General features: G+C 43.9%; 1 protein-coding gene across 2 annotated transcripts in view; it reads left to right on the plus strand.

The window, feature by feature from the left end:
- Positions 1-24455, plus strand: part of C8H1orf21 (chromosome 8 C1orf21 homolog) — a 93152-nt gene that overhangs the window by 5719 nt on the left and 62978 nt on the right. Inside the window, exon 1 of one of the 2 annotated variants that reach the window (XM_056497896.1) lies at positions 819-911. The exons of the other annotated variant lie outside the window; for it this stretch is intronic. The gene's annotated coding sequence lies outside the window, so the exon portion shown is untranslated. Of the gene's footprint in view, positions 1-818; positions 912-24455 lie in introns of those variants that run through there. 2 annotated transcript variants of the gene reach the window in all.

The following is a 24455-nucleotide window of genomic DNA, read 5'->3' on the forward strand; positions in this document are numbered from 1 at the left end:
CCAAGATTTTATTAATAAAAGCAAAACAACTTTAATGTTTATGCATTTAGGCAGACAGAGCTCTGTTTTGGAGTCATGGCTAATTAGATTTGTGGAGCCTGTGCAGTTCTGGATGTTGGGTAGGGAGATTGTTTTTGCAGGAAGACACAGAGGAAGGAACACATTGCTCGTGTTCCTTTCTTACAGCGGCCGCAGCATTTTTCATGCCCTGTGCACATTCATGATGTTAGTGTGCTGTTCCTGGGGAAGCAGGCTTGTTGAAGTTCACCTTTGTGCTTGGAGAATTCCTTTTAAATTGCTGTTCAGTGAAGATCTGAGTAGCAGACATTTGCACTCCTCCAGTGGAAAACAGTCTGAGGGAAGAATCGGCTGGTAAAACAAAACAAATGCTGTCTTTCTAAGGGCTGGGAATGGGATGAAAGCCCATTTCTGCTTCAGTTTTGAGGGATGACTAAGATGTTTCTCTGTTCTGGCAAAATCCACTTTGCATCCTGCTGCTTGATTTCATCTCGAGGCCTGCTCAGCTGGGCTGCATGCTGGAGGGAGCACAGCTGAGTGCAGCAAATGCAGCAAATGCACTGGCAGGGTGTGCAGGAGCTGCCCTTTTGCTACTGATGGCTGTGCCCGGCTCCAGGGCGTTCTCTGGCTGTTCCAGGCTGTGGTTTGGGCTGCTGAGCATGGCCAGCCATGTGATGCTGAAGGACAGGCTGCTGCTCCCCTGCCTCCTGTGTGTGTGCAGTGCTTGTGGTCTGCTGGATGCCCAGAGGCTCAGCTTTCCCTTCCCAGCCTTTATTTTTGCAGGAATCTGAAATAGCAGAGCTGAAGCTGCTGAATAAGCCAGACTGAATCCAGGGGAGCAGATCTGGCTCTCCCCTTCGTCCAGCACAGAAATGTGGAGAGGAGAAACTCCTGTGAGTACTTCAGGGAATTCAGTGGGTGAAAGGAAAGCCTGCCAGGATTTTCTAGTCCCATCTCTACTCATTTTTACCACTCAAAGGTCTAATGGATGTAATTGTTTTTTCTTATGATTTATGTTTCTAAATTACTCCCTAGTTTTCAGGTGTGGGAGTCTATCAGCCAGGGCTTCTGAAATTAAAATCAAAACCCCATGATGAAGAAACTCCTGAGATGATCTCTGTTTGTTTGATAGTAAGAGGGAGCTGTATTCTGTCAGCAGGACAGGCACTGGGGTGAGCAGCTCAGAATGGGGGGTTGCTCTGCTCTGCTTCCCCAGCTGTGAGCTGGGTTTGCCTCCAACCATTATTCTGCATCTTTGGCATTTTGGCGAGAGAAAAACTGTTTTCTGAAAAACAAACCTTAAAACATGGAATAAGAGATCTCAGGCTTAGTAACAACATTTAGGAGAATAATAAAGCTCAGCCTTGTGAGGCTGCACTTAGTTGTACATTTATTTGGGGATTTTTTACAAGCATAATGGAAAATTATGTACTTGACTCTTCTCAGAGTTGCCGTGGGAGTCAGAGGACCTAATTTCCCTAAGACTATGAAAATCCCAGGCTTTGCTGTGTAATTTTTGTTTGCCTTTACACTTCTTTGCTAGTCTCTGTGCCTTCTTTCATCCACAGCAAATGCTTGGGTGCTGCAACAGAAATAGTTTAAAAGCCAATGATTTGAGAGAAAAAGAGCTGGAGCTTCTTAGATGTCTGGGGACTGGATGAAGTAGGATTAATCTGGCATTAAGGCAGAAATTTGTGAGAGAAGCTCGGTCAAGTGACTGGCTGGAAAGAGGGGGGATTCATGAAGTCAAAGTCACTTGTTCAGCCAAAGGGGGATCAGGCTGATATATTTCTGACAGGATGCTTTGCCTGGCCTCTCCCACAGACTCTGGGTAGCTGTCACATACTTTCTCTGCAATTGCTTGGCATTCTGAGAGATCATGCCTTAAAAAACGACTCTCAGAGTGAGCAGCTTTCCAGAAGGTCATTGGAAATTTAATGCTACAGTGTAATGAGGTTTGTGAGTCACCTGTGAAGAAAATAACCGTGCTGACGAGTTGCTTTTCAATTATTAATTCTTGTACAGTAAGTTGTTGGCCATTATGATGGGTTGTCTATGTAAAGTGGTTCCATAAAATGCAAATTATTAGCTTCTATGTGGGTCAGAAAACATTGCATACTGGTCTAACTCTTGTAGTTAAATAGACTCCTTTGCTAAGCAAATAATTTAAGCACTGGTTACTCTCAGCATTGTCAAAAACAAACATGAGATCTTGCTGAGTGAAAATCAAAGGGTTTCAGCTTCGAATGACGACTGCAGGATTTGGCTTCAAAGCTATTTCTGGGCCACGGGCACAGCCCAAAGCCGGGAGATGTCTGTGGCTGTGCTGCTGGAATGGCATCAGGACGGGGGATGACTGAGTCAGCGCTGGTGGCTCCAGAAGGGTGGTGGTTTCTTGCAGCTGTGTGTCAGCAGTGCATGGCCATCCCCAGAAGGGTGGTGGTTTCTTGCAGCTGTGTGTCAGCAGTGCATGGCTATCCCCAGAAGGGTGGTGGTTTCTTGCAGTGGTGTGTCAGCAGTGCATGGCCATCCCCAGGAGGGTGGTGGTTTCTTGCAGCTGTGTGTCAGCAGTGCAGGGCCATCCCCAGAAGGGTGGTGGTTTCTTGCAGCTGTGTGTCAGCAGTGCATGGCCGTCCCCAGAAGGGTGGTGGTTTCTTGCAGCTGTGTGTCAGCAGTGCAGGGCCATCCCCAGGAGGGTGGTGGTTTCTTGCAGCTGTGTGTCAGCAGTGCATGGCCGTCCCCAGAAGGGTGGTGGTTTCTTGCAGCTGTGTGTCAGCAGTGCAGGGCCGTCCCCAGGAGGGTGGTGGTTTCTTGCAGCTGTGTGTCAGCAGTGCATGGCCGTCCCCAGGAGGGTGGTGATTTCTTGCAGCTGTGTGTCAGCAGTGCATGGCTGTCCCCAGGAGGGTGGTGATTTCTCAGCTGGGAGTGCGGGCTGTGCTCCTCAGCTCCTTCCCCTCGCCCTTCCCGCCAGCCCGGCCTGTGGGCCCTGGGGCTGCCATCGCCTTTCCGCCGCAGCCTCGGGCCTTTGGGCGTCCCCAGGTGCCGAGGCTGAGGCAACAGCAAACGTGGCAGAGTCAGCACACAGGGATCTTGCAGCCTGGTGAAAAGTTGCTCCAAACCCTTCCAGGCCCTGCCCTGGCTTGGCTCTGTAGGCAGAACAGGTTGGGCAGCAGCACAGGGCGAGGGAGGCTACATGGAACAAAGGGGAGTTCACTGAAGATCTTACTGTAATATGTCTAGAACTCCTGTTTTTGTGGGATTTGTGGTGCCCTCAGTGCACGAGGACAGATTTCTGTGCTCCTGTTGTGATGAGTAACGCAGGTAGTTATTTACTGCTGCTTTTTCCCTCCTATCTTCCCTTCAAAAGAAAGCCCAAGGTGCAAACCCCCACCACTCCAAAGACCTGATTTTGGAGTAAAACACTTAATTCCAGGTAAAGGAATGATCTGGCTGTGATGGAGACTGATGACAATGCTCTGTTCTCTTCCACCCTGCTCTCCCAAGAGCTGCTGCTGTCCTGGGAAAGCACATGAAGAACCCACTTGCTGGCTCTTGTCGTCACAGCCCTTATCTCTTTAGTGGAGTGTAAATAACCAGGATAATCATCGTGTTCTGTATGTTTTGTGCCCTAAGCCAAATGCAGAAGAAGCAACTCTTTTCTGGGGCATTTTTGCATCATCCTGTGCTTTGAAAAGGCACAAACAGGCTGTTGTTTGCCATGATCAGCATCAGCTGCTTCCCAGTGCTGTCTGGCCAAGCAGGAGGCAAGTTATGATGCAGTCCTGGCCAGAGGCAGAGGTGGGAAGGAAGATCCCAGGTGAATGTCATAAGGATAAGGAAATTATCCCCTAAAATCTATGGGCTTTCCTGGCATATGTAGTCAGCTCTGCTTTTGATCTTAGTTGTGACTGAATATCCTCAAGTAAGAGTGGAGGCAGCCCTGAAGACTTTTGGATTTCTGCTTCATGGTTGGTACCTAGTGAATGGCAATTTTCCATTCATTACCTGCTGCCATCTCCCCTGACATGTCATGAACATGCCTGAATTTTTGTGTTGAAATGGTGCTATTGCTTTCAAAATACTAAGTGTGACTGGGTGTAAAAATGAAAGTAGCATGTGAGCTTCAGCCTGCTGCTTCAGTGCCAGTGAAATCAAACCCTGAGAACTAGCATCTATATCCATAAGGTCTTTTCCAAGTGTAGACTAAGCTGAGGTGCTGACTGTGGAATGCTGACCAATGTTGAGGTAGAAAAACCCCAGCACTGGAGGAGTGCAGGGACCTTTCTGTATCATCAGACTGCAGGACTGGTTTTGGGCTATGATTTAAATGTCAAAGGAGTGATGGAAAGCAGAAGATGGGAGTGACTTTGGCCCTTTAGGCAGAGCATGCCTCTTGGTGGTAGGGGTTGGAATCTGTCTCCAGTCCTCATCCCTACCTGGTCATTAGCCATGAGGTTGAGTTGATTGAAGGATTTGAGGTGCTCTAGGACTAAGTTTAAAACTGATGGAAATTACAGTGGGCTCAGGGGCAGCACCTTCACCTTCAGTTGTTTGTACTTACCTGGAAGCACAGAACTGCTGTGTGCATCTGGCAGTTCTCTGTTTTCTGTCCTGTTTGCTGCTTTGTTTTAGGGACTGTTGGGGAAAAAAGAGAACAAGCATGCCCTGACAAAATGGCTTCAAAGCCTGTGATAAGGAGGAGAAAATGTAGGTGCTTCCAGATATTGCTGGAATAGGAGAAAAATGACATGGGGTAGGGAATGGTGCCCTGGAATGGGATTTGGGAGCCCACAGCTCTTTTTCCCAGGGAGCTGTGGAGCTGCTGTGATGGGAGTTGCCCATCCAGGCTCTCTGCAGCCACAGCAGTGTCTTTGTGGTAAGACTCTGAACTTGTTCTGTGCTTTGCTATCACAAAAATAAAATCTGATTCTTTTTTTCGCTTTTGAAGCGGTTTTCGGTTTTGTTTTTTGTTTTTTGTGTGCATGGGTGGTTTTTTTTGTTTTTTTTTAATCCAGAGTGAAGTCTGGATTATTTTTCAAAATCCTTTGATCAACTTGAACTTCAGTAGCTTAATTCTGTTCTCATAACAGATTTTCTTGTCAAATGCTATTTTAAAGTTCAGAATTATGACAGAGTGTTTCCTCTTGCTGTCTCTGACAAGTACTAATGCTCAGAGTGCAGTCCTGGGGCTGGGGTGTGCGTCCCTATTTCCTGATGTTTTCCAGAGCTTCACCTGCCTCTGCAGGGCGAGGGCAGTGCTGATGGACTGCAGGGTTGTATTGCTAATAACTGTAAACAGCAATTCTGACTCATTGGTCATGGAAGACTAAACTGCAGTCAAATATTGTGGCTGTGTTAATGTGTTTACAAATAGGAAAATTTGTGTAAATATCATTGCAGATGAGGTTTAGCACATGTCTTTCTGGTTGCCCTCTTTAGAAGGTGTATGGCTCCCCTGCACATCTGGCCTTTGGCTGTATCCCAACTTCAGGTCCCCAGCACCTTTCTGCAGTCCCTGCCTACCTCATACAGATTTCTTAGGTATGTTGGGCTTAGCATGCATTAAAAATTAGCTTCTAGGAAGAAGTAATGGTTGGGTTGGCCACCATGGTCCAGCAAATGAGGTATTCACAGATGTCCATAGCATGGCCTGGGTTGGAGGGCACCTTCAAGATTTTATCATTCCAGCCCCTGGGATGGCAGGGACATCCTCCACTAGACCAGGCTGCACCAAGCCTCATCCAGCCTGGCCTTGGGTATTTCATGTTGGCTGGTTCTTCAATTTGGGGTAAAGGCAGAGCCTGAGCATGTTGTGTCTGGGCTGTCACCATCCAGAGCTGGTGTCAATAACCAGAAGAATGGCATGGAGAGTGGGAGTATCATGTTTGTAAATGTAATAAACAAGGAGGTGGCAAGGTGGAGGGCTGAGATGGAATGTGAAGAGCTAAAAGATGGCACAAGGCTGGAAATGTGAGCAGGAGAAACTGAGGCATGACCAGCAAACCCAAAAAGAGGCTCTTGCTGTTGGAAAGGAAATTGTGTAAGGGCACACGTGTGCTTTGCATTGCTTTCTCAAGGTGTTGTGGTAGGGGCAGAAATTATCAAATGCTTCTTTCTCCTGTCCTTCACATGGTGAGTGTTATGAATAAAAACTCTGAGTGAGTGCCCAGGGCCAGAGCTGATTTCTGCAGGCTGCCATGGCTTTGTGTTGCTTTTCTTCACTGTGCCCCCTTCTCTGTAATGAGTGACATACAGTTGGGCTGGATCCAGGCAGAATATTTGTCACTCAAATTGTGCTGAACAGCACCACTAAGTATGGACAAGGCAGAAGAGGAAAGATTCAGTTAGGGTTTTTCTTAAATTCTGAAATACTAAAGACCAGCCAAAAAGCTTGTAAATATTCCAGTTGTGAACTGCAGTGATTCTGCTTAATGTGCTTTACTGATCTTCCTGTCATCTCTTCCAGAGGGAAATGCTAATATTCCACTTAGGAGCAGTATTTCTTTTGATCTCTGGATGCACCCCTTGTTTGTTCCCTAAACCTTCTCTCTTTCTACCACAAACCACTTAGATAACTGGTATTACAGCGAAATAGTCACCTCTTGTGTTCGTTCCCTGATTCTCAGTGGTACTGGTTTGTTTTTTGGGATTTGATTGCAAGACAGATAAGTAAAAGGCAAAGCAACAGCAACAAGAAAAGGAAGAAATTGTATTTGATTAAAATCCATTTTACTGTGGCACCTTAACTGTAGCTAATGGAGTGTGTGTGTTTGGGAGAGAAGTGAGGGTATAGATGAAGTTTAATGGATGAGCCTTCAGTTGTTAAACTTGGGATGGGGCTTGGTGGAGGAAATCAGTCTCATTGTGGCATGGACACGTGTTGGGAAGGAGGGAGCACTGTGGGAATACAGTGATTGGTGATCCCAGTAGCTTTGGGTGGTTCCAGCCCTCTGCAGATGGAGGTTTCTGTTGTATGTCCCCAGCCGTGCTGGGTGGTGTTGCAGTGACCTGCCAAAGCCAGAGCAGCCTGAATTTCTGCACGGTTTCGTGTTGCCACTTGTGCTGGCACACGGGGTGTTGGGCAGGAGAGGTCCTGGCAGGACACCAGGGAACAAGAGCTGGCTTGTCAGCAGAGGCAGTGGAGGGCAGGCACAGAGCTGCTGCAGCAGGGCCTCGTGCCCAGGACACGGAGCTCCAGTGCTGCTTCTGGGCAGGGAAGCTCGTGCACGTGGTGTCTGCCAAGTCTTGGGCAGCATAAAGTTGTTCCATGGGGGTGGTCTTTACTGGTTTAAGATTTTAAGGTTTTTCTAAAAAGCTCTTAAGAAATTCCTTGGTTAATTTTGCTTCCAAGTCAAAAGGATGTTCTTCTGGATTTTCCTCTCACCAGCACTTGCACCATTTCCCATTTCCTCTTCTTAAATTTCCTCTCGCCACATGGCCAGTTGTGTTGTGTTGGTACAAGGAAACCCCGGATGAGATCAGGTGTTGCTCTGGGAGGTGCAGTCATGCCTTTCAGCAAGGAGATTGGTTTTCCAAAGCTCACAAGGTGGGAAGAAGGGAAGGAGCAAGATTTATGATGTATGGGATAGCCCAGCAGTGATGATGGTCTGTCCATGCTGACTTGCTGTGTTGCACTTCCTACAACTTTACTCTTTGAAGAGAAAGGAGTTGCCCCTGTACTTGAGCTGGGGCAGGAGGGATGTAACTCACATGATGGTTTCTGTGTTCCTGCACCATTTCCCATGTCTGCTTTTGGTTTCCCTTGGCTGCAGGATGAAATGGACTTCATGGACCAGATGTACTTGGGAATAACTGCATTGTCAACTCATCATTGAAGTCTTGGGTGGGCTTGTAGGGTCTGTGTAGGATGGCTGGAGGGATTGGAGGATTCCACTGAAGGCTTCCTGAAGAAGGAATTGCTTCTTTGTTTTTGTACATCCCCAGCTGAGCTTTTTGGATAACTACAATTAGGGAAAGCAAAGGAATATAATGAAAGTTTCCCGTCGAATTTGAAAATGAAAAAGACCTTTTTCTTCCATGGATATAAGAGCAGAGGGATGGAAAGGTGGAGCTTTCTTTTGCCTCTGCTGTGCTACTTGTCCTTTGCTTTACTGTCTGTGAAATGGTGTAAAAATGCCAACCATCTCTGCTCAGCACAGGGGAATGAAGGTGTAAAGTGCCTTCCCCATTCGTGAAAAGGAGCAACTCTTCTGCTGGGTTTGGGGGGAGGTTGCCTGTCTTTCATTTCTTTTACATTGTTTTCTCATCTTCCTCTCCACTGTGTGCTGAAGGAAGTGCTGGTATTCCTGTAGTCTCCGAGGAATGATGGATTATCATCTGTTAAGGGACTGGCAGTCTAATTGAAATGGTGAATTTTGAGCATGCTGTGAGTGCACTTGTTCCTTGTGTGCTGTTACTCAGGGTCTGTGGTGTACGAATGTTTGCCAGTAACAAAACTAATATTCGTTTTTATAGACTTAATGATTTGTTTTGGTGAAACCCCCTTATTTTTAGTCTCTTTGAAGCCAGTATAAAAATTAATTTACTTTTAGAGTTTGTCACTTTTTTCAAGATGGCATTTTTTCCCTCCAAAACCTGCAAGTAGCATTTTTCCTCGTGTTTTCTGCCTACTCAACAATGCACAGCCAATCAGAATGTTTTTAGTCCTACTATAACTTGTATGGTAAATAAGCAGTTTATTCTGTTGTCCATCAGCTTCCTGCCTTAGGAGGACAGTATAAAATGACAGAAGTAATTGGGCAGTGACTCTGAGAGCAAAGGGTTTTCCATGTCCAGTCTCCTGAAGTGCCTCTGTGCAGATGTGGGAGCAGGGATGGAAGGAATGCATCTGTTCCTCCAGAGGAGCTCTAATTAGAGGTGCAAGTGACTGTACTGAAGGTATATTTGTAACATTGGTATAATAATCTTTATCATAGATTGTAAGTGCAATTCTAGAGTCAGTAAAGTTTAAAAAGATCCCTAAGATAGAGTCCTGCTTCCCCCAGCACTGCCAAGCTCACCACTAACTGGTGTCACCTCTCCATCCCTGCCCTGGGCAGCCTGTTCCAGTGCTTGACCACCCTTTGAATGAAGGAATTTTCCCTAATACTCAGCCCAGTATTCCCAATCTGAACCTCCCCTGGCACAGCTTGAGGCTGTTCCCTCTTGCCTGTCCCTGTTCCCTGGGAGTAGAGCCTGACCCCCACCAGCTGCATCCTCCTGCCAGGGGTTTGCAGACCAGAAGGTAATGATGAAAAATAAGAAAGTAATAAGGGTAAATAAGAAGGTAATAGGGATAAATAAGTGGCAGGAGCATGCAGAGGCAGTAGGGCAGATTGCAGCATAGGGCAGTGCCCAGGTGAGTGCCCAGTGTTCCCTGATGACCCTGAGATTAGTGTTGGTGACAGACAGGGACATTATGTGTGATTCTGGGTTGGGTACCTTCTGCAGGTTCTGAGTTAATTAGTGATTTGTGTGCAGATTGAATTGGCTGGCAGTAATTACAGTGGTGCCTGTGCTGGAGGAGAGTGTACAGGTCTGTCAGGATTTTGGGAGGCTGGATGTCGTGCAGACACTGCATGGCAGCAGGAAGCACTGGGTTTGGGTTGAGGTTGGTGCTTGGCACCAGAGCCTCACTTGCCCTACCTTTCACTCTCCCCCCATTTCACATGTGTTAATTGGCTTTAGCCAAAAGATGTTGCTGCCAAACATGTTACAAGTGGAAGCCAATGTAAACCACTGTGTAGCATTGTACATATTCAGGCACTTAGTCTGAAACACAACACAACAGCAGTAGCAAATGTGCTGGAGCTCACTCTGGGACTGTGGAAATCTGTCCTGGCTCTGGGTTTGGTGTCAGCTGTCACCCTGCTCTTGGTGGCTTTCCATTCTCCTCTGTCAGCTTTGTAAGGAAGCAAACTTGAAGCAGGAGGAGAAGGTAAGTGAGACTGAGATTATTATTAAGTGCTTCTAGATTAATTTCACTGACAAAATCGCTGCTTTATTTCTGTGGCAAGAGCATTTGCCAGAACCTTGTCAAATTCTCCCAGAAAGAAGCTAGAGAATGTTAAGCAGAAACCCCACAGCATTTCACAGGAGTTTATTCTGTTGTTTCAGTAGTGACTCATCTCCAGAATGATCCATCCTCTTTGCTATGTATATGGGGGGGAAAAACACTGACAAAGGTCTCAGAGCCATCTCAGAGCTATACAAAATGCAGTGTCCTGTTCAATTATTAGTTAAAGCATCTGAGTGTCTCAAGCCCTTAGGCAATTCTGAGAGTTATCCTGGCAAAAGATGTTTGCAGTCAAACCTGGTTCACCTTTTGTTAAACATCCTGAATTTTTAAATTTAAGAGTGTGGGATGAGACAGTAGTGGTAAGTATAGACAGAGGAAGAAGTGCTAGATATGATTCTCTCAGAATTATTGTTTATGAAACCTCAGGGATTGTTAGAACATCTCTTTTTCCTTTCTGCACATCACATTTTTGGCTAAATGACCTGAGAATTAAAGATCAGCATTCCAGTGTGTTTGTTAAATGCTTTGCTTCCTGAGGTTGCTGTTCAGAAATCTGAGGGCTCTCATCTCGATTTTCCTCCTGCCCCTACTCAGCATCCTCAAAAGGCAGCAGTGAGTACAAAAACAGGAAAGGGGAATGATAAAGTGTGGGAATCAAGGGAGTGCTGAGTTAGCAATGCCAGGAGGAAACAGCTCTAACAACAGCCTTGCTGCTGGTGAAAAATAAATGGAGGTGAACTGACTTAAAATACTTCTGAAAATGGAGTTCTCTTTCTTGTCACATTTTTTTGTGACTTCTTCTAACAGTTTTTAATACAATAAAGTAGCAAGCATACCCTGTAGTGACTGGATGCTGGCATTAGTGTTTTAGCAAACACCTACACAGCATATATATGGACTAAATTATCTAAAGGGCTTGTTAGCATATCATCTGCATGCAGAAGAAAGTGATGATGGTGATGGATGCTGCTTAGAAATTGTGTGAAGGACTCTGGCTCCTTCTTGCTTTCCTTTTTCTCTTCATTGTTTTCTCCACAATAAAAATGTCCACTGCATTTGAGAAGGACTTTTTCTCTCTGTCATTTTTTGTTATTGTTTTGAAGGCCTTGAGACATTTCCCCCTATTTTATTGTAGGAAAATTTTGTAAGGCATACAGCCAGTGAAATAAAAACCAGTGAAATAGTGGAGAGCAAAACCATCCACCAGTGACAGTATTTGATCTACAGAACAAGCTATTTCTGAGAAAAGTTGGGTAATGCTTGACTTGATTTTGTTTTGTTTTGCTTTGGTTTCTTGGCTTCCGAATCAGTGTTGAAAAATACCTGCCAACTGTAATTATTTTACTGGAAGTTTAATGCAAGGTCTAATTTTACTGGAAGCCTGGAGGAGAGGAGGAGACAGAACTGGGGAATGGCATCTCATGTGGAGTAGTGGTAAGATAAGTGAACTTGCTGTTAATAAAATAAACACACAGTGCTGCTTTTGGCCCACTGTGGGCCATGGAAGTGCTTGTGGCCAGCTGGTCACTTCACTGCTGGACCAAAAGTCTTTGCTGGTAGTTTTGGTTGTCTTTCCCCAGACCCTCTTGGCATATGTGTAACTTTGAGCCCTCAAGCTTGTTGTGGTTGAAGTATGTATGTGTTTGAAGTGCTTTGGCTGAAAAAATGAGTACTGTTCTGATAAGGAGATGGGAAGTATTAAATTGCTTAAAATAGTAACTTTTCTCGTGGGATTGAGGTTTTCTGTTAAAAACTGGCTATTGTGCTGGTATTTCTCCAGGGATCAGGGAGCCTTTGAAGCAATTTCAGCATTTTGAGCTGGGTTTGCTAAAAGCTTCCTTGTCCAGCTTTTCTCTTAAGAAGGACAGAAAGTGAAGAAAAGAGAGGAAAAGGTGAGTTTTCAGAGGGAATCAACATATAGAACAGGCTGTCTGGGGAGGATCCTATTTCTTCCACATTGTGATGGCTCCATGGTAGAGATTCCCTGATGTGCAGGCACTGACATGTAGCTGTGTGAGACAGGTGAGTTACACCTGATGGCTTTGCATCCAGCAGAAACCCAGTGATTTATCTCTGGCCCCAAAAGGAATGATTTGAGAGAAAACATCTGGTGCTCTTAGAACTTGAGGTTGTTTGATACAATCCTGGTCATTCCTCTGGAGTTCTCCTCCCTGTGTTCAGGGTGAGCTGCAGTCATCTTGTGTGTCACTCATTTATTTGTTTATTTATTGAGTGGAAGATCAAATCCCCTTTTCAGGTCCCCCCAAATCTTTCATTTAACTTTATTTGGCAGGTTATGTAGTGTACTACTGACTTCTGGTTTTGCTAGCCATCACAAGAGCATGTGAGGAGTTTTAACTGCAGGACTGACAGATTTCTGAAATTGGAGAGGTGATAAAGGATTGGTGGTTCAGATGTGCTTTGTGGGAAGTGTTTACAGAGCACAGGGGTTGTGGCAGGAGCAGTTAACTTTGCTTTTAATAATTTAGGCAAAGTATTTGGGAAGAACTCAGTGGGAAACTATTTTCATGCTGTTCTCAAAGGGAAAATAGAATCCATCCTGTGAGCATTGGGCAGGACAGTCACAGTGCTGGGCACAATGCAGTTTTGTAGCTCGCTGTGAAAATGAAGAAGAATGAAGGGAAAGGGGACTCTCCTCCCTCACCCACTTTTTCTTCAGGAAAAAAAAACCCAGACCCATAGGTTTTCTCAATTTACTCATTGAGAATGAACTTGTAAAAGTGTCTATAAACCACAGGGTTTATGTGATTTGTCTGGTTAAGCAAATCAGCAGAATCTGCTTAGGCAGGGAGCCAGGGAGGGTATTGCTGCCTTTCTTTTAAATTTCAGGTAGAACCTTAAAATTAGAGGTTGCTACAAGTCCTGCCAGCATGTTTCATTTAATTTGATATTTACACACTGAAAGCCTGTCTAGACTCTTCCCAGTTGTGTTTATTGTGCACATTGTCAATCCCTGCGTGTTTCTCCTTGCCACTTTGTGTATATCAGGTTCATCCTGGTCTACATTCATCTCCCTTTTCCCCATAAAACTCCCCCCAAAAGGCTTACTCCTCCTTTCCCATAAAACTGCTCCTGTCAGGAGCCCAGCAGTGTCCTGAGCACTGGTTTAGTCTATGAGCATGGAATGTTGTAGCTGATGCTACAGGCTTGCTGCAGAGACCTCAGCTGAGTGGATCTGCTTCTGGAAACCATCTGGCATGGTTTGACAGATATTGGGGGAATGGGAGAAGAATCAGATGAAGGTAAAACCTGTGGGTTGGGATAAGAATGGTTTAATACTTGAATTAAGCAATAATGATAGTATTATTATTGTTTATTATAGTGAAAAGGGAGGCCATTAAAGAAGGGAGTACAAGCCAGACAGATGAGTGATCCCAGTGCAGCCCCTCCCCACCCACCCACTGATGCCCAGCCTGTGCCCAGCAGCCTTCAGCCCCTCCTGGCCATCTGCCCTGTTCACACAGTGGGTGTGACATCCCCTGGTGTGGAATATCCCTCTGGCCAGGGGATCTGCTGTCCTGGCCATGCTCCATCCCAGCCTCTGGTGCAGCTCCTTGCTGGGACACTGCAGAGTCCTTGACTTGGGGTAAGCTCTGCTCAGCAACAGCTGAAGCATCAGCATTATTCTCAGAATAATGAATCCAAACCTCAGCACTGTACCAGCTACTAGGGAGAAAATTAACTCTCTCCCAGCCTAAAGCATCTTTCAAGCTGAGGGTGATTCATTGTGTTCACAGGCTGAGGGCTGGTCTATTTTAATCTGGAACCCACTACAATTATGTTTAGATGTCTCTTTGCATGTGTGTGAGGTGGGAATTTTGGTACCCTCCATCTTCTGTGTGGTACCCACCATGTTCTGAAAATTTGGCCTGGTGGCTGAAATGAGCAACATTTTATAGGGACTGGATGGTAGTAGTTAGTGTTTATTGTTAAACCCAGTTTGAATTTTGTGTATATAGAAGTAAAATTAATTTGAGGAATTGCAAATTTTTTTCTGTGTGATCTCCTGCTAGTTTTTGTTTATCTTCTGTTTTCTGCTTTAATCACAGCCTTTTTGGGGGAGCCTGCTCCATGTTTGCAGTGTCCAGCACAGTGGGATTCTTTCTTGTGCTGCTCCTATGTACCACAGAAGTTGAAGTAATAATGAAATTGCATGCAGCTCTCTTTCCTCTCCTCCACAAGCTGCTTTAAATTGTTCAACTCCTCCTTTCTTATCTGCAGCCCTGTGAATTCTGCCTAGAATTGTTCTGAGCTTGTCACAGCTCTCTGCTGCCTGTTTGGTAACAAGGGACACTGTTTACTTACACACTGCTAAACCCTTTATGTTAAACAGGAGCAGAAGCTGTTTGCTGTGTTCTGAGGAATTCAAGAAATCCTGAACAACAAACAGTTTTAACTGTTTCTTTTCTAAATGTTGAAATATTTACTTCTTGCTTTAATCTTGTAGAGACATCCTTCACGGAACATGTGTTTGAAAAAGAAGCAAATCTGAAATCTGTAGACAAGAGATTAGAAAGTCAAATCACAGTTTGGAAGGTAGATATATTTATTCTCTGTGTTCACACTTGTTTACAGTAGATGCAGCATTTGGTTTGGTTTTGTTTTGTTTTTTAACTATCCCTTGCTGCTTCTGGAAGTATTTTGCATTTTTAATTAACAGTTTTGCATTTGATTTATTCCCCACCAAATTTTTGCTTCCCATTATCAGTCTCTTCTCTTCTGCTGTCATAGCCTTGGGTGCATTTTTCCTGGTCCTTGGTGCCTTTGAAAGTTCTGGTTCCAGCTGTGCAATGCAGGTAGTTTGTGGTAACTTTATAATATTTATATATACTTGTTTATATGGTATTCTTGTTTATACCAGGGTGAGGATGCTTGGAGCATGAATCCATGTTCCCAGCTCTTCTGGTATTAAGACTTCCCAGTGCAGAGTGATAAATGTGTCATTGTGACCTGGATGTGCATCTCTGCATCTTCACCTGGAGTCACAGCTCATGAAACTGAATTCATTGGTTTAAAATATATGTAATACATGGAGTGAGGAGTTGGTAAAGGATCTAACAAAATGTTTCTCCAGCTCTCTGCAGGGAAGGCATCTTCACAGTCATGGAAAATGCCTTGGTCAAAGCTGTCTTGTGTTTCTTGAGAAAAATTCCTGCAAAGGATGCAGAAACCTTCCTCTAATCCAGATCATCAGGATTCTGGATTATAATTGTTATTTATCAGCAATAAAATCCCTCTGTAGATTTTAAGTTCTGAAAAGGCAGACCACAGAGTTAAGATTGGCATTTTCTCCTCCCTTGGATTTTAATGTTGCTGAATGATAATGTTATCCATTTTTAAACCTGCTCTTGCAGCCTGCAGCCAATTTTTTTCATTGAATTTCATGCAGGTAGACTACCTATAAATGCAATATTGTCATTAATGATATGAGTGGTGCCCTAAATATCTTCATACACGATGTTTGCATGTCAGAAATGGTTAACCTTCATTTCAGAGGGCTGATGTTTCCTCAGCAAGAAAATAATTGAACAGTATGGGAACATGCTCCTCCTAAATGCTGAAGGATGCCCTGTTGTAAGAGAAACTCAAGTGCATGTTAAACAACTGTAGGCAGCTCTATTTTGTAATTTAATAGAGGAGCTCATTTGAATGTTTTCCTGAGGGAATGCCACTTCAGTGAGTGTGTTGGTTGACTTGTAAGAACTAAACCACTTGGATCAGAAGGGGAGCCCTGTGGGATGTTGTGTTGAGAGGGGATGTTGAACTGGGTGTGCAAGTATTTGAATTTTCTGGGTATGGATTTGCTGTCACAATAAAGTTTTGAAGGAGGCAGAAGGTGAAGGTAATCCTTGGCTATGCCCAAAGCCCCTTTCCAGCTCTCCTGTAGCCCCTTTAGGCACTGGGAAGCACTTTCCCCATTGAGCTACTTCTTCTTTTCTTGCTTTTACTTCTCTGAGCATTTGGGATACAGGAAATACTCAGCACCAAAATGGTTTTTTTTAAAGCAGGTTAGAAAGTTATTAGCATTTTGCCCCTGTGCTTTGTTCCCCAAACCCCATTCCTGCTGGCAGTGAGCACCTCTGGATTCTGCCTGGAATCCAAATGCTGCTGTGGCAGATCCTGAATGGGCTCATACCCCAGGTTTGAAGGTGGCTCCAGGAATCTGAGATGTTAAATTTGCAATTTCAATTATCATTGTCTGCACACAGCTTTTATTCTGTAGTCTGTGTAGCTGCTTACCTTTTACAACCTGAACCCCTCTGGCTCTGCAGTTGAAGTCAAGGTTGTTTGGTAAAGGAGGTGAGAGTTGGTTTCATGTTGGCTTTTTTCCTGAAATACAAATTATTTTAAAAAGTGGATGATGTGCTGAAAACTGCTTGTATCCCTCATGTACAGTTTTATGTGTTTATAGGGCAGGTTAGTAATCTTTGCAGAATGACAGCTTACTCCCTCAGCTCTGAAATCATTGTTATTTCCTGTAAAAGTGCTTTTTTTATTGCATTAAGAGGTTGTGCCCCTTGCTTGTCAGCAGTGACCACCCTTCCCATCATGGCACTCGTGCCAATTGTTGACTACATGATCTCGTACCTTTTGGTTTATGTGAGATTATTCATGAGGCACAGTGAATGAACGGTGCTATGGTGATGCCTGGCAGGTATAATTTTTTAAGATGATATGTTAAAATCTATTTTACTGAGTCTGCTAAAATTTCTTTTTGTAATGGTTTGCTATTTGCATTGCAGTAGCATTAAAACCTTTAACTGATGCTCCCTGACTCTTTGCTTGCCTTCAGGAATACTCAGGATTTTACAAACTGAATAGGACATGATGCTTTTCCCCTGAAAAATTCTGCTACAGGCTTTTTTTCTTGGCAGATAGCCAGCTTTTTCTTAAAATTTATACCTGCACTTAAACAGTGAAAAAAGTGACAAATCTTTCTTGATCTTTTTATCCAAGTACTAATTATATATTTTGTATAAAGCCCTCAGACTTCAAATGCAGCATATCTCCATTTTGAAGGATAAAGCTTGGGTACTGTTTTTCCTAGTGCCATAAAAAAGAGCCATAAGTGAAGGCACCAGGCATGCATACAGTTCTGTAAGAACACCATTCCAAGGATAGCCAAATCCTTAGAGCTTTAAGCTTCTCTTTGATCCCAGGGATTAGTGGAGGTTTCTACTTTTGCATGGCAGGTTTTTGGGCTGTTAGGGGTGCCAGAGGAGCTGTTTTCCAGGGAGATGAATCAAGTGGGATCAATATTGCTCCCAGTCCTCTTCCAGTGGTTGGCAGAGCAGCTCCAGAGAGGTTTGAACATTCCAAGGTTTGAACATTGCACCTGTATTTGTTAATGCCAAGGGTTTATGATGCAGCTGTGGATGGGGCTAATGACAAACACTTTCAGGTGGCATTGATCAGATGTCACAGTCCTGGAGCAGAGGCTCTCTGAGAAAAACAAAGCTCTTCTTCATCTTGGGTGAAACATTTACAGGCTTTTTGGGTAATAAAAGGGAATACACAGGGAATGTTTAAGTCCTGGTGGAGTGATTCTCTTTTGCCCATGCAATAATAACCACATAATAACCACATCATAACTCATGCTGGGATAGGTGTGGTTGGTCTCACCTGTGAGGATGTTTCTAGAACAGGCTGATAATGAGGAAAGTTACAGAGAGAAAGGTTGCAGAGACACCAAAAGGGGATTTTCAGGGGGAAGGAGAAAGCTCAAAGGTGAGATAAGAGATATTTGTGATATTTAGAAGATAGGTAGATGTTCTGTAGGCCAGCAACATCTGCATGGAAAGGAAGGACTGATTTGTATCATCCATTTACAGTCTAAAATCAGTATTTACAGTATAAATACTATATAATGTGCTTGTAGCATCTCTTCTGGTCACAATCCTGAGCAATGCTGGAGTCATGTTTAGTGGAGTCAGGGTTCAGCTGTCTGGGTGAACTGTGGCTTCTCTCAGGCCAGAATATTTCAAATTTAAACCTTTACAATAAAAGAGCATCAGGCTAAAGAAATGCTCAAATAAAGAATGGGAACTGTCTCAGAGGATTATCAAAAGCATCATGCAGTGTTGTCATGAGTCCTTCAGGAGGTTCAGAAGCAGCGTGGGTGAGGTCAGCTGTGGCAGGGCTGTGATGCCAGGCTGCCTCCTTTCTCCTGGGCTGGCTGTGGGAGGGATGAGCCAGGTAGGTTTGGTTACACAGGAGTTTTAATTTGGTCTCATTCAATGCTACAGTCACTCTTCATCTTCACTGCTCACCCCCAAATCAGCATCCTTTGTCAGACACTTACTGGTGCTGTCCCTGCTGAAATGAGACAAGTTCCTCTGACAGCTGTGGTTGTTAAAACCCAGTTTTGTAAATAATTCATCCCTGCCAGGGCCTTACAGCCTGAGCAGCTACAGGTGTGAATCAGGGAGGCCCTTGGTGAGTATTTCAGCATTCTTCAGAAAGGCTGGTTTTGGCAGGGACTAAAGCAAAGGGAATCAAGTTTTAAAATTTTATAACATATATAACAAATACTGTAAAATGTTATAAAATATTATAACAATATATAACAAAATTTATACTTTGTCCTGCTTTGAAGTTTTTAGTAGTGTGCAGCGTGAAAAGCTTTGTTTTGCATAATATGAATATTGTCAGTGCATTGTTTTTAGTGAAAAACCCCAAACCCATCCCAAACAAAACAATTTCCAAGTGATGTACTTTCACTGCAGATATGAAACTGATGCTCCTGGAGAGCTGTGCTTTAATTAAAACCTGTGTTATTATTTGTTGCAGCCAAAGATGTTTGCCCTGTTGCAGGACACTTTGCTGTGACGTGGGAATCTGCTGCTCAGCCAGACACTGAAATCTTAACAATCCTTTATATTTGTCATCTCCTGTTTGGAAAGACGTGGAGAGCAGAGCCCCAGTAGGGTGCAGCCATTTCTTTGCTTGGCATCTGGAATTGTGCTGCGATTTCATGGCTTATTCTTAACCTGAGCCATCAGAACACAGCTCAGCAGAGGCTGCTGCCTGTTGTTGGGCATGGAGGAGAAATTACGTCAATCTGAAGGCTGGGGCTGTTCCTGTCAGAAATGAAGTTGCCCAGGATTGCTGAAAATCCATCAGGAGTCATTGTGAGTGCCTGGACATGGTGTGTGTCACAAGGGTTATGGACCCTTCCTCTCCTGCAGGCAGCTGCTTGGAGCAGAGCTGCCAGCCACAGAATACTCTGCTTTCATTTAGATGTTTTTACTTAGAGGGGGAGATCTCATTTGGATTAATACTAATCAAGACCACTTGAGGTTTAGGTTAAAGGCAATAAATAAATGCAGCTTTTCAAACACTTCCCATGATTATCAACGGTTTTGGAAACTATTTTAAAAACCAGCGTTGGGATAATTAACTGGAAAGTAGTTTTAAAGCTTGCTTTGCAGCCTCTCTGGAAAGCAAATTTGATGTTTAAGAGGATGAGAGATTTTTCTGTCCTGGAAACCAGTTGGCAGAAGCTCTAGCACAAAGTGCTCTTAAATCTGTTTGAGCTGGGAGAGCCTGGCACCATGGGAGGACAAGGAGGCAAGGGCTGGCATTTTTAGGAATCCTGCTTTTGAAATGCAAAGATGTTTGTATTGGTGCCTCCTAGATGATTTGTTTGGCTTTATAGGATATACATACTTATATTTATATATATGTGTGTGTGTACACATACTTTTAATATATATCTGTAGGGGCACATACAGCTTTGTGACATTTTCATGCCAGAGGGGAAGATGTAGGGGAGAACAGGAACACATATTCAGAGGTACCCACACCCTCTGCTCACTTGCTCATTCATGATTTGTCCCAGATTTGCCTCATTTACCTTGGGGAGATGGGAGATACAAATTTTGCTCTCTGAACCATGAGGGTATCTAGAGGAGCTGAAGGTGGCTGGGCTTTTCCCTCTAGTAATTTGTTTGAAACATCTAATGAACTTCCATAAAATGTGTAAGGAGAGGGGAAAAAAAAAAAGCTCACGTAGGGTTTTACTCCAGAGGTTTTCTAGGCTAAAATAGCAGTCCAAAATACTCATTGAAAAAAGGAAATTCAAGTAACTCTTACTGTGAGATGAGTGAAAATGTACAGACTCGGTGTGTGGGACCAACAGGAAATGATCCAAGTGGGAAGAGTGCATTGCCCTGAGTCTGGGGAAGTGCAGGAAATGTGCCAGTCAGGATTGTTTTTCAGCTCTCCTTGCTCTGCTGTTTTGATTGAGCCTCCTTGTACAAAACACAATGCTGCTTTAGAGGGAAGGCATCCATTGACAGGGCAGCTCATGGAATGGGATGCTTAGGCTTGAGCTGAAGGCTTAATGAAGGGCTGTTGGCAAGGAGCTGTCTGGGAGCACAAGCTGGCTGTGATGCTGCTCAGGAATACAAATGCTCCCCTCTTAGGGGGTGCCTGTGGAATCTCTCATGCTGAGCATGAAAATTTAATCATCCCCTGGTTGGTGGAAATGAGGGAAGAGGAGCTGGAGCTCCTGGGTCTGTTAATAGTGCCCAAGCAGGGAGGGGCCCATGGGGCCTTCAGCAGAGATTGTATGAGACAGGCATAATCTGCAGGAACTGCCTGCCATGGTATGCTGCCACATCATGACACCTCTCCAGAGTGTTTTCCAGACTAGAACTTGCTGTGAGATGGTGCTGTGCCTTCAGTAGGGCTTGTTAGGATTTGTGAGAGATTACTGAATTACAGTCTGTCAGGGTGAAGCCTTCTGCTGGTGAGACCAGTTGACTGTTGATGTGCATAAACAGAGTGTGTGTGAGGATGATTGTGAGATATAATCCTGATCACCAAAATAAAATGTATCTGTTACAGCTCATCTTGCTATACAAATCAGTACAAATGTTTTGATGTAGTTTTTTTAAAGTGTTTTAACTCAGTATTCAGAATATCCTATGGTAAATAATGAAATTAAGACAAGAAATAAAATATCACAGTGCTGATCTAGTTTTCTGTGTTATTTCTTGTCAGGTTTTCACCAGAGTTTTCTGAATCCCAATGCAACATTGTTATTGAGTCCTCTACAGTAAAGCACACATCACAGTTGTACATTATTCCTTCTAATCTGTGTTACCTTGTGCTTGTCAGGATAAGTTTATTTCAAGTTCAGGCAGCTTAATTGTCTGGCTGTTCTCTGGCCCCTTGGGATTTTGCCATGTTGTCTAGTCTTGATGAATTTGCAGTTCAGTACCACCCATCATCTATAGCTCTTCCTTGGCCACTCCTGGCAGGAAATGTGTTTTAGCCCATATCTGTACTCAAGGATGAATGCTGGTGTGGGGTTTGGGGTGTTTTTTGGTCACTGCAGTTGATTAGTGTGGGGTTGGAGTGGGATTAATGAGCACCAACAGTGGCAGGGAGGCTGTAGGACCACTCAGTCCCAGGACAGGCTCTGGCTCTGGAGTGTCCCAGAGGAGTTCTTTGCTTACACTGACATTCAGTGAAGCCTTTTGAGGGTGAACTTGCTCTTGAGAATATTTCCTTCTTCTTTTCCCTCTGGCAGGCCAGGTAACATTCTGAGGTTCCTTCCAAGCCACTTCCCAGCTGTCTCCAATAAAGCTCCTTCAAACCACTGCCCCTGCCTTTTGAATGTTCAAGTAACATGACATTTTCTTTATCCCAAAAAACCAAGCACACTGACTTCCCTGACTGAAGCTTAGAATTTCTTGATTTAACATCTTCCTCTAGTTGCTTTCAAACACTTATAATTAATTAATTCTGATTTCAAACAACATGTAAGGCAAATCAATCTGTAATTTTCAAGATCTTTCCAGAGTGTTTCCCACTCTAGCTGGTTTGGATGGAAAATGAAATATTTTTTCCCAGGTAAATTGTGAGTAAATCAATCATTTATGGCTTTATATCAGTCAGCCAACCATGTTCTTGCTAAGTGGTGAGCAGGAAATTGTCAGGGGCACACCATGCACCTTGAGCTCTGCTTGTAATGCACCCATTAACTCCTCACTGTGCAGTGGGTGAGAAGTGGCCAGGGCAATGTATTTACCTCATGTCTTTAGTTTGATTTGCTAAAATAAACATAATTAATTGCTGCACTGAGCTGGCCTGTTTTGGAGCCCCTTGGTTTGATTCCCAGTTGTCTCATCCCATGTCATTGGTATTCTGTGAGGGTGTGTGGTGGCTTGCAGGGAGAGAAAGAAGTTCTGGGGGCTCTGGGGGAAATTGTCAGCCTGGGAAGCTAAATGCCATGGTAAAAATACAAAAGTTAGGATTTTATTATGTGAAATTGGATTACCTGCTCCTCTCCTTGTGAATAAGTCTGCTGTGCTCTAAAATATTGGTCTTGGTTTCTATACACTGATAAAAAATCTGTTAGTGTCTCTCTCTGAGGCTGTACTTTGGCTTATATAAAATCAGATCCTTCCCTCCCCCATAAGGCACTTAAACCACCCTCAATGAAGATTAATGTTTCATTACACTTTTATCAGCTATTTTATAGACTGAAATGCACTAGTCACATGCAGATTGATCTTCTGTGACAAGTAATAGCAAAAATCAATACTTCTGTTTTTCTTTTTAAACCAGTGTATCTGCATTGAGTAACTCCCTTGTTCTGTTGGATCTCAGCTGGGGGATCTGTGTGTTGCCCAGGCTGGAAATCCCAGCTTTAAGCCCTGGGATCTGTGAGCACCCACATCATTCCTCCTCTCACATTTTAACTTATCATTTGTTCTTAGAATTCAGAGGCCTGTACAAGATCTTTTTATTGCCTAAAAAGAGAGGATTAACCGAGCTGTTGGGGTTACAGCCTCTGTTCCAGCTGGTGCTGGCTGGCAAATACCCCAGGAATTGCTGGTCCTGGTTTGGCATCTTGGCTGTATTTAAAGTTTGATCCCTGGGGCTTGCTTGGAACCTCACATTTGGGAATGATTGGGAGGAGGTGGTTGGTTCTTGGATATGAAAGTCCAAGTGACTGCTTTGTGTAGACCCTGATGGTGATCAAGTCTGCCTTCCCCAGGTTTCTGCTGCTTTATTTCTTCTTTGGGTAGCTGCTGATTCCTGGTATTTTTGCCCTGCAGCTGGCACAGGCTTAGCCCATCCAAAACCATCTGAGTAATGTGACTTAGATCAGCTGAGGACCATGGAGAAGACAAAGTTTTTATGTTTAATTCTTTTACCTTTATCCTTTCAACTTCTTTCACCCAACTGGAGGTCAGAATGAGGGAGCTGCTAGGCAGTTTCTTCCCTTCTTCCATGGCATTTCTCTCCTTCCCAGGTGTTTTGGTGGGCTTTAGAAGGTCTCTTCCATCTCAGTAAGCAGTCAATTCCCATAATCCTTATATGAGGAGGCAGGATGATATTGGTGCAGCACAAAGCTGATTTCACCTAATTCCTTACCAAAACTGCTTCTTGTGCTGCTTGGACTCCTTGTGAGTTTCTTTGGAAGTTTCCAGCCCAGCACTGGGTCTGGCTGTGTTTTAAAAGCCTTTCCAGGGATTGTGGTGGTGGTGTCATAAATAGGAAGGGCTCAGGTGCTACCACACAGCAAAGTAACACAAGGGAGTGTTGCATTACAGAAAGCTGCCTATCAGAAAGCAAAGGGAAGTAATTTCTGAGCAGAATGTCCTGAAGTTTTTTTTTATTTTTGGTTTTAAACAGCTTTTTTTTGTGTACTTGAGCACTTAAGACTTTGCTTCTCTTTTAGCCAGGAGGAAGTGAGGAGAAAAAAATTAGGGAAAACATGAAATTTTTAGTTTTTTCAGCATCTTTTAAAATTTGTCAGAGAATGCTAGAGTAGTTTGGGTTGGGAGGGACCCCATCTACTCCTACCTGCTGCCATGGGAGGCACATCTTCCACTAGCCCAGGTTGCTCCAAGCCCTGTCCAGCCTGGTCTTGGACAGAAGGTGGTCATTCTTGATGAACCAGACAGAGTGTTCCTGTCCTTGCTCTTTTTTAGCTTCAGGTTCTCACAATGACATTCTGGATTTAGCCTTTGGAGTTTTGAGGATGTCAGCTTCACCTGGATACAGTAAGGGTTTTTTATGGGCACTGACATATGTATTAAATGATTCACTGGAGATGAGAAAATAGTGTCTCTCTGTCATGTAATTTTTAATTATAAAACATGCAACTGAAGAGAAACAGAGTCAAGAGAGAATAATCCAGTTATAATTCCTGGGATGGATACTTCTCTGCTGTTGCTGTCCTGAGGATGTTTTTTGCAGTGGGATACTACCTTTAAGTAGTCTGTTTAAAATATAATTGCTAAGTGCTCAGCTACAGTATTATAATTCAGTTGCACAGAATTTGCATATAACATGGGATGGAAAAATACAATAATAGTGACTGAAGGATTTATGGTGTTTTGGTACAATTGCTCTGGTTTATCAGTTGTCTGGCAGT

The sequence above is a fragment of the Oenanthe melanoleuca genome, chromosome 8 (assembly GCF_029582105.1).
Source record: "Oenanthe melanoleuca isolate GR-GAL-2019-014 chromosome 8, OMel1.0, whole genome shotgun sequence".
Taxonomy (NCBI): Eukaryota; Metazoa; Chordata; class Aves; order Passeriformes; family Muscicapidae; genus Oenanthe; species Oenanthe melanoleuca.